Below are 10534 nucleotides of genomic sequence, written 5' to 3' on the forward strand. Positions count from 1 at the left end.
AAATAGGGGAGGCAGCTTGATGGATGAGGTCTCTAGGACTCTAAACAAATCCAAATCATATTATGTGATATCATCTACTGTTAAATTCTGCTACGTACTTCTAAAATTTTTATTTTTGTACTGTATTGAGGATTTGTTCTGTTCTGTGTATTGTATTGTATTGAACCCGTTCTTTTTGACACCCACTGCATGCCCAACCTACCTGGAAAGGGGTCTCTCTTTGAATTGCCTTTCCCAAGGTTTCTTCCATTTTTTCCCTACAAGGTTTTTTTTTGGGAGTTTTTCCTTGTCTTCTTAGAGAGTCAAGGCTGGGGGGCTGTCAAGAGACAGGGCCTGTTAAAGCCCATTGCGGCACTTCTTGTGTGATTTTGGGCTATACAAAAATAAATTGTATTGTATTATATTGTGGAAGACATCCTTTTTCACACATGATTAAAATCAAAATGGCACAGTTAAGGATATTTAAACTTATAAGCATTTGTTTAGAAAACAGTTAGAAATAAGGAGATTTAAATAAAATATAAATGGGTGGAAGGAAATATCCACTGCATACTGAATGAGTCAAGTTTTAAAGATTCTGCGATGCTGTGAGAACTCAGAGAGAGCAATAGCAAGATTGTGGGCTGCATCTGTAAATCTTGGTTTTATATTGTTGTTTGCATATTGTGTGTAAGCTGAGCTACATGAACAGAGATTAGTGGAGATGTCGATATTTACCCATACCGTGATCACCCACTGCTGAGCAGCCTAAGCAGTAATCTCTTTTGCAAGAGAACACAATGGATATGCCTAACAGTCTAATCTTTTTTTTGTTTTTATCATAATTTGTATTTCACCAGGTACATTATGTCCTACAGGATGAGGAACATAAGGAGAACTAATACCATATGTTGCTATTAGTATTTTGGAGAATAAATATAAAGTATGTGACATCATTCGTTTTCAACCTGTTTCATATGTTAGTGTCTGCCTAATGAGTTTTTAATTGCCTTTTTCTCTAACAGCAATTGCATGGTGACATATATTTATAATATCATGCTGCCACTTTTATTTTACCAGGATTTTATTGGGTATTGACATTGCTGTGTTTTATTGCCTGCTATTTTGTGTTATATCATATCTTTACTATATTTGCAAATGCAGAAAGCTAACCGGGCTTTAAAATATACAATACTTTGACATTTCTAGTCATTGGAACTATTCCTCGTAAACAATGATTTTTTTCTTAGTCTTTTTTTATTTGTCTTATGTAGTATAAATTAACTACTTTGACATTTTAAGAGCAACAACAACCCACCAATGTTTAAACCCGTTTAATATTGAGTGTTAGACATTTGCTCCAATGCTTATATTAGCATTGTGTTGACTTTTATTTATGTGGCAGTACACTGTGTGTTCTTTGTGATATGTTAATCAGAAGTCTGGGATAAAATGTTCATTTACCAAGTACTCCCACCAGCATCCAAACTGGCTTTCATTTTAATTCATATCCTGTTAAGTAATATAAGTAAAGGCAAATTATTTCCCAGTCATGACAAATTAAAAGAAAGGGTTGTCAGCTTATGGGAAAAAGACTCATAAGTGCATTACTAAAAAGCAGTCAGTAATTCAAGAGTGATCTTTTCATAAGGAGCATTTTCCCCTGTGGAATTACATTGAAGTCTTTCAAATGTATAGCATATTCAAAATTCAGAGTGGACTGCACCTTTTCTCATTTCAAAATGAGACTGAAATAATGTTCTTTAAAATTACTGAGTATAGAATTTACCGTTTAAGATCGTTCTTACATACATAATTCTAAATTTAGCTATACTGTACCATATTTCCCATAGTAAGAAAAAAATTAAAGATAATTCTAGAAAGGTAAATGATTTAGGATGAGGGAAATATGCTCAAAACATCATTCTACGAAACAATTTCGTAAGTAATGAATTACTGTAGAAAATGTGCTTTCATTAAATGCTACTTGACCCTGAAAGAAAATATGTAAAGAGTTTTGAGTATGTAGGCGTGGAACAAATGAAAGAACTATTTATATCCAACAGTCTTAACAATGACTATATAAGAAGGCACCTTAAATCAGTTTAACAATTATACATTGTTTTTTGCAGTCAGTCATTTAAATATTTTTTTAAAATGTAAAATATTTTCAATTTAAACCTTTCATTACTAAAAGTTAATTTACCTACTGTTATGGATTGCTTGTTGATTCGTTTGTACAGAATTTTTCAAACTTTGAGGCACTTTGGATGTGTTCATAGTTGTACTCACTGCTCAAGATGTTAGCATCTTATTTTGGGTTGTTTTCTTCTTAGGAACTATTTCTGCCGTAACAAACTACAGTTGGGGGTCAATGAAAATAATTAATGAAATTCCATTGCCACAGATAATTTTATTATTTCTTAATTTACCTTAATCCACCTCATCATTATTAGAATTTGTAAGGGAAACTGCATAAATGTTGAAAGTTGCAAGAAGGTTTGAACAAGGTGACAGAGCTTATGATTATGCATATATAAATTGTTATAAAAAAAATTAGGTTCATATTACAGGACATTGAATACAAAATGTTTAGAGTCAAAATAAATTATTTCACTTTCAGAGCTTGTAGATATATAGTTCAAATTTTGCCTTTTCTCCTTTCTAATTTTTTTTAATTACTTCTAGTTAGTTAGTCAATTAAAAATAAACAAAAAATACAAAAATATGCTGCACATAAAATAGTCATTATAAAAATAGTGAGTTAGGGTAAAAATAGTGCAACCTTAAATTGTATGACAAATTTGTATTCTAAATTGTCAGCTCCTATTGTACCCTCCGCACACACAGAATTTATATACATTTGTACAATTACTGTAGATGTCAGTTTGGATGTGGAAAGTAGATGAGGTGTTAAGATAGTTTAGTGTGGTAAGCCTTAAATTATATTATATAGTATTGTTTGGAATAATGCAAACTGATAGTTATTGCAGTTGTCAAATTAGACTGAGTACATTCAAATATTAGTAAAGCACAATGATCTTAAAAAGACAAATAATTGATTATGTGGACGAAGACACCAGACAAGACAGCAGGTGTGGTTATATAGCAGCTTTTATTTTCTCATCGTCACAGTGAGCAGAGTTTCAGAAAAGCAGGCATTCAATATTATTTGACAGCGTCAGGGCTCTTCTGAACCCCATCTGTTGGGTGGGGCAAAGTTTTTATACCCCTAGAATGCGTGATTTAATATCATTATGAAATACAGTCGACACTTTTATTATACACAATCCTTGAGCCCCTTCAACGCCCCTTGTGCAACTTGATTTCTTGTTATGGCGTTCAGATGTAAACTAAGGGAAAACGTGATAAGGCAGTCTCATGTGTGGAATGCTTAGACCTTGAGTCCTTTGGACAAATATTTTTCTGTTTGCTCAGCAAAGCATGTTTTTAAAGCTTACTTCTGCTTAACTTCTTTGACAAGGATTAGTACAAGGGAACGAAGAGAACATTCATCTTTCACATTTATCATTACAGTTAATATTACAAGAACTTCAAAACAAAATAGTAATGTAATTATTTTGAACCTTCCGATGTGTGTGTGATATTTTTTCTAGACTTCTCTGTTCAGTTCTGGGTACATAATAATACTTTATATCTTAATAACCAAATACCTAATCGATAACTTGTAAGCTCTTCGAAATAAACACAGTAGACTCTACAATAGAATAATGCAACCATTCACTCATAAGCAACTAAATGTTTCAGGCACAAAGCACATTCTAAACATAATCTGAGTAAATCAGATTATGGAAGACTGGAATAAAATGCATTTTCTCTTTTTCACTTAACCATGCAGAATGAATTTTACAATCATCTCTTCTCTTAGGTAAAAAACATGTAAATAGTAAATTTAAAAGCCAATAGATGACGGGACAATGGGCACCCTTTGTTGAGACCGGGTTGATTAGTGAAAAGGCAGATTTCCTGAATAATTCTGTTACAGTTATATTGTTGATGGCTGTCTACAGGATGTAGATATTTACCTATCTTGCAAAAGAGTCACCTGCTTTGAAGATCAGACTGCTATGATTGGTATCTCATCAACATAAAATATTGTGATACAGAACTGCCTGCTTCCTTTGAAAATTAACGTGTTCTGGGGACATTGGTTTCTAATCATCATACAGTGGTATATAACTTCTTGATAGATGGCAACAATACTATTGTTGTATCATTGTTTAATCAATCGTCGTGTTGATCTAGGCAGAGAGTGAAACAGATATATACCTCTGGGCTGTGCGTGATGTAGAGAGAAACAGTCCTCTTAGAACATTATCGAGATCACTTGCACTGAGACCAGGGACTGACAGGCAGATAATGATACATGGATGACAAGATGTGGGGCAATGAGATGGTGACACCTGCCTCGAGGGAGGAAGAGACAGTTTCACCAGAGAGACACTGGTTGTAGGTGCAGTGAAAGGGAGAAGATTCACGAGAGGACCTGGCAAAACCAGCGGTCAAGAAGCAAGGCATGCCTAGGTCATCATACCAACACGAGGAACATACACTGAAAAAAAGGGAAATGGCAGGTTGTTATATTTACAAGAATGTATTTACTTTATATTACATGTACTGTTTTGTTTATGTTCCATTTTTGAACATAACTCGATCATGTTTAATTTATTGAATCTTGTGGGATCTGTGCAATATACTAATTTCAGTCATTTAGGTAGAGGTCAAAATAGTTATATTTAGTCCTCACCGGAAATAAATACGCACCAAGTGGATTTATTATCAGCAGCAAAGTCATGTGACTTTCAAAGAAGCAGCAGGTTGTTCATTTGAGTTATTGTCGCTGGTTAAGAGCAAAAGGTTAGTGAAATAAAAGTTAAAAAAATAAAAATACACACACAACGAGAAATATTCAGATATTCATTTAAAATATTTAATCACACAGACTAACGTTACTCCATTTTGAGTTTTTTCTTGTATTCCCTTTTAATGTTTTATCAAGGCTGGCTGCCTTGCAGTAAAGAGACCTGGGTTTGCTTCCCGGGTCCTCCCTGTATGGAGTTGCTTTATTGGCATGAGCCGTGTTTATTTAACATAACATAATTAATTTAACAGAGAATGAAAAATTTTCATTCATCTATACTAATAAAAGGCAAAGCCCTCACTGACTCACTGACTGACTAACTGACTGACTGACTGACTGACTCACTCATCACTAATTCTCCAACTTCCCGTGTAGGTAGAAGGCTGAAATTTGGCAGGCTCATTCCTTACAGCTTACTTACAACAGTTAGGCAGGTTTCATTTCGAAATTCTACGCGTAATGGTCATAACTGGAACCTGTTTGACTGACTCACTCATCACTAATTCTCCAACATCCCGTGTAGGTAGAAGGGTGAAATTTGGCAGGCTCATTCCTTACAGCTTACTTACAAAAGTTAGGCAGGTTTCATTTTGAAATTCTACGCGTAATGGTCATAACTGGAACCTGTTTTTTGTCCACATACTCTAATGGAGGAGGCGGAGTCACGTATCGCGTCATCACGTATTACACCTCCTACGTAATCACGTGAACTGAAAACGAGGAAGAGATTTACAGCACAAGTCAAACGCAGGAACGAAGGTAAATGACGTTAATTGTTGACTGTCTTTTAATACTGTGTAATTGTTGAGTGTCTTTTAATACTGTGTAAGCATACATATTAACACATGTGCAATTAAATGTGTGCATTTACGGGGTGATTTCTCAGGCTTAAAAGCTCGCCTTTTATTAAAAAGGTAAATGCAAACTCTTTTCATTCTGAAGGGCACAAACCACGTTAGATTTCAGCCGTTAAACGCGCAAAAATGTCAGTACACCAGATAAATAAGCGCAACATATTATCAGTTGTATTGTATGCTTACAATACATATAGAAATGTGTTAATCGTTAACTAATATTATGGGATGGTGTTTTTCGACTAGCGCCTTGATTTAAACGATTGCATGTCTTGGTGGGTTTGCGTAGCTTATTGTCAATATCTTTACACCTCTTTTTAAGACTTAATTTAAAAAGGTTTTCTTTTCTTCTTAATTAAAATTTAAAAGCAATACTTCACCGCTGTGAAGCCCCTCTAGCGCTGACGTCCGAGGTTCGATTACCGTAAGCGAGTGCAGTGAGTGTGTACGCCTGATGAGCCAAGAATAAGGGGGAAAGACGTGTCGCGTACTCTGCATTATTTGACAGTAAACTATTTTCATCCATTCTATGATCTGCTTCTCACAACTGAAGGCACCGTGGCTGATGTTACCTGACTTGCTGGCCAACCATAAGCGTTACCTGGTAGGTAACCACCCACTCACTTCACTCCCTAAAAGCCCCTAAAATTGTGCCACGGCGTGTGGTTCGTTTATTTGACAGCATGTAGATCGGGGTAATTACATTCACAGCATTCGTAGTCTGATTCACAATCTGATTGTATGGGTGATCACTCGAGTGAAGGCAGCTTCACAAAAAAGCAGATCCTTAACAAACTGTTATTGGTATATTTTCCCTCAATTTTAAAAGGTTTTCTTTTCTTCTTAATAAAAATTTAAAAGCAGTACTTCACCGGTGCGAAGCGCGGGGATTTGAGCGACTGACACATACAGACATATTCATGAGTGCAGGTACTTTGGAAAGAAAGCACCGTGTAAACCTAAACTTTAAATTAAGTTCATAGACCTACAAAAGGTTGCCATTGATTTGAGGCAAGATTGCTTTTCTCGTGTACAACTATACGTTGCATTCTTAACAGTAAGCTTGCACGGCTTGGTCATATTACAACCTGAGTGCTGAACTGACAACATCGTATACAAAAAGAACTATAACAATCGTAATAAACAAACAAAAAAAAAAAGCGAAGAACCCTTGGATTTAATAAAAAAGCTCCTTCCTTGGCGAAGCAAGGAAAAAGGAAGACCTTATATGGCGTTCGTTTATAAAACAGCGGAAAAGCTGTGTTAAGGCTGCTTCACAAAAAAACAGATCCTTAACAAATTGCTATTGGGATATTTTCCCTCAATTTAAAAAGCTTTTCTTCTTAATAAAAATTTAAAAGCAGTACTTCGCGGGGATTTACATATAGATATATATATATATAGATAGATATAGATATATATATATATATATATATATATATATATATATATATATATATATATATATATAGATGCATATAGAGATATAGATATATATAGATATACATATATAGATATAGATATATATTGATATATATAGATATAGATATATATATATATACAGTATGTATGTATGTATGTATGTATGTCTATATATATATATATATGTAAGCTTATAAGTACTGCCTTACTTCTCTTTAAGAAAGGAAGATGTAATGATACTTGATTTAAACGATTCCATGTCTTGGTGGGTTTGCGTAGCTTATTGTCAATATCTTTACACCTCTTTTTAAGACTTATTGACTGAAACGGGCTTTCACGAAAAAAGTTAGGGCTTTGCTACAGGATACACCCTCCACAAGTTAAGCAAGTAAAAATAAAAGTATATATTTCTGTTTTATTTAAACCTTTTAAGTTTGTATGCATAGCCCCATTTTCTTTCTTCAGTAATATTAAATCTCCTTAAAGAAAAAGAACATATGCATTTTACTTTTTTTGTATCTCTTTAGTAATATTTTAGTGTAAAAGGATAACCAGTATTTAAACCTTTTATGTTACTTTATAAAGTTATTTTACACAATGTTGAAAAATTAATAAGAAAGCTACATATTTTGGCAGCTGCTGCTTTAATTTTCAATGAAATGAAAAAAGCTCTCCAAGAGAAAACCTCAATGAAGAAGAAACAGTTTGCACTATCTAAAAAGGAGAAACCCTCATTTATAAAGGTTTGCTGCAGATGACTTGACTGAAAATAAATTAATACTTCCTATGAGTATAATACATACTTATCTATTTTACTTATGCCTTTATTCCAGCAACTTGCAACATCTGAGGTATAATTTGTTACATTACTTTTGTTTTTTGCAGCACAGGCAGGTGAAGTGACTTCCTCAGGGTCACACAGTGGTGTCAGTACCAGGATTTGAACTGACAAGCTCCGGGTTTTCTGAAATATTACTGAAGAAAGAAAAAAAACGAAAACGGGCAAATACGGCTATGCATACAAATGTCCATCCATCCATTATCCAACCCGCTATATCCTAAATACAGGAGCTAATAAGTAGATATGTATATATACAGTATATATATATCTATACTAATTAATAAAAGGCAAAGCCCTCACTGACTGACTGACTGACTGACTGACTGACTCATCACTAATTCTGCAACTTCCCGTGTAGGTGGAAGGCTGAAATTTGGCAGGCTGATTCCTTACAGCTTACTTACAAAAGTTAGGCAGGTTTCATTTCGAAATTCAACGCGTAATGGTCATAACTGGAACCTCTTTTTTCACAATATACTGTAATGGACGGCAGCTCGATGGCCGTGGGAGGAGGAGTTGAGTGTCACATCATCACGCCTCCCACGTAATCACGTGAAAAGACTGTGAACGCAGTAGGGAGAAATGAAGGAGGAGCCGCAAACAGCGAAGAACAAAAAATTCATTAAACAATTGAGAAGGGAGCGAAACAATAAGAAGCGAGCGAGTAAAGCATACAAGCATCTTCATAAGGGAAACAAAGCACGGTGTAAAACGTAAGTTTAAATTAAGTTTATAGAAACGCTCCCGCTGCGGATTGCAATAACATATTCGCGAGATAAAAGAACGCAGTAGGGAGAAATGAAGGATGAGCCGCAAACAGCGAAGAACAAAAAATTCATTAAACAATTGAGAAGGGAGCGAAACAATAAGAAACGAGCGAGTGAAGCATACAAGCATCTTCATAAGGGAAAAAAGCACGGTGTAAAACGTAAGTTTAAATTAAGTTTATAGAAATGCTCCCGCTGCGGATTGCAATAACATATTTGCGAGATAAAAGAACGCAGTAGGGAGAAATGAAGGATGAGCCACAAACAGCGAAGAACAAAAAATTCATTAAACAATTGAGAAGGGAGCGAAACAATAAGAAGCGAGCGAGTGAAGCATACAAGCATCTTCATAAGGGAAAAAAGCACGGTGTAAAATGTACGTTTAAATTAAGTTTATAGAAACGCTCCTGCTGCGGATTGCAATAACATATTCGCGAGATAAAAGTTTAATGAGAAGACACGAGGTATAAACGAACCACACGCCGTAGCGCAACGTTAGCGGCTTCACCTCTGGCGCTGATGTTCGAGATTCGATTCCCGAGAGCAGAATTAGGGAGAAACACGTGTCTCATACTCTTTGCATTATTTGAAAGTAAACTATTAAAACCATTCTATGATCTGCTGCTCGCAACTGAAAGACGGCACATGGCGGATGTTAGCCGACTTGCTGACCGCAACGTTAGGGGCTTCAACTCTGGCGCCGCAAACAGCGAAGAACAAAAAATTCATTAAACAATTGAGAAGGGAGCAAAACAATAAGAAGCGAGCGAGTGAACCATACAAGCATCTTCATAATGGAAACAAAGCACGGTGTAAAACGTAAGTTTAAATTAAGTTTATAGAAACGCTCCCACTGCGGATTGCAATAACATATTCACGAGATAAAACAACGCAGTAGGGAGAAATGAAAGAAGAGCCGCAAACCGCGAAGAAAAAAATAACAGAAAGAGGGCACGTGGCGGACTTAAGGCGACTTACTGACAAACCACAAGCGTGACCTGTCAGGTAACCACCCATACAATCAGATTGTGATTCAGAAAACGAATGCCATGATTGTAATTACCACGATCTACATACTGTCAAATAAACGAAACACACGCCGTAGCGCGACAGCTGTGAAAAGGGAGCTTCACAAAAAAACAGATCCTTAACAAATTGTTATTGGTATATTTTCGATCCGTTTAAAAAGGTTTTCTTTTCTTCTTAATAAAAAATTAAAAGCAGTACTTCGACGCAACGAAGCGCGAGAATTTGGCTATATATATCTGCTAATCGCAATTAAAAGAGGGCACGTCGATGTACATACAAGGCGAAAGTCTTGCAACATTCAAAGATGATGGTTTGGGATAAGTACACCATGGAACATAAAAGAGCTTATGAAGCCTTGAACCGAAAAAAGCAAGATCTCAGAGATTGTAAAGAAAAAAAAGGAGGTAATGTTGTTTTACTCACTGTAGATTTTAGTCAAACATTACCAGTTATTCCACGAGGGAGACCAGCAGATGAACTCAACGCGTGTTTAAAATCCATGCTTCTCCCACGGTCGGTTATATGACGCGTGTTCTCGGGTAGGTACACCAAAAAATGTATACATTTAACCCTTTGCGGTCGTTAGGCCAGAAAACTGGCCTTAGTAAAAAGTGCGTTATAGGTCGTCAGGCCACCGCTGGTGGCCCTGCAAGTTTCTGACCGATTTGCACAGTCGCCTGGTCGAGAAAAGTGGCCTGTGTTATTCCTACGTGCTTGAAAAAATAACTGCTGTAATTATTGGCGTTTTTTCAATAATTAA

Source organism: Erpetoichthys calabaricus, chromosome 12 (genome assembly GCF_900747795.2).
Source record: "Erpetoichthys calabaricus chromosome 12, fErpCal1.3, whole genome shotgun sequence".
Taxonomy (NCBI): Eukaryota; Metazoa; Chordata; class Cladistia; order Polypteriformes; family Polypteridae; genus Erpetoichthys; species Erpetoichthys calabaricus.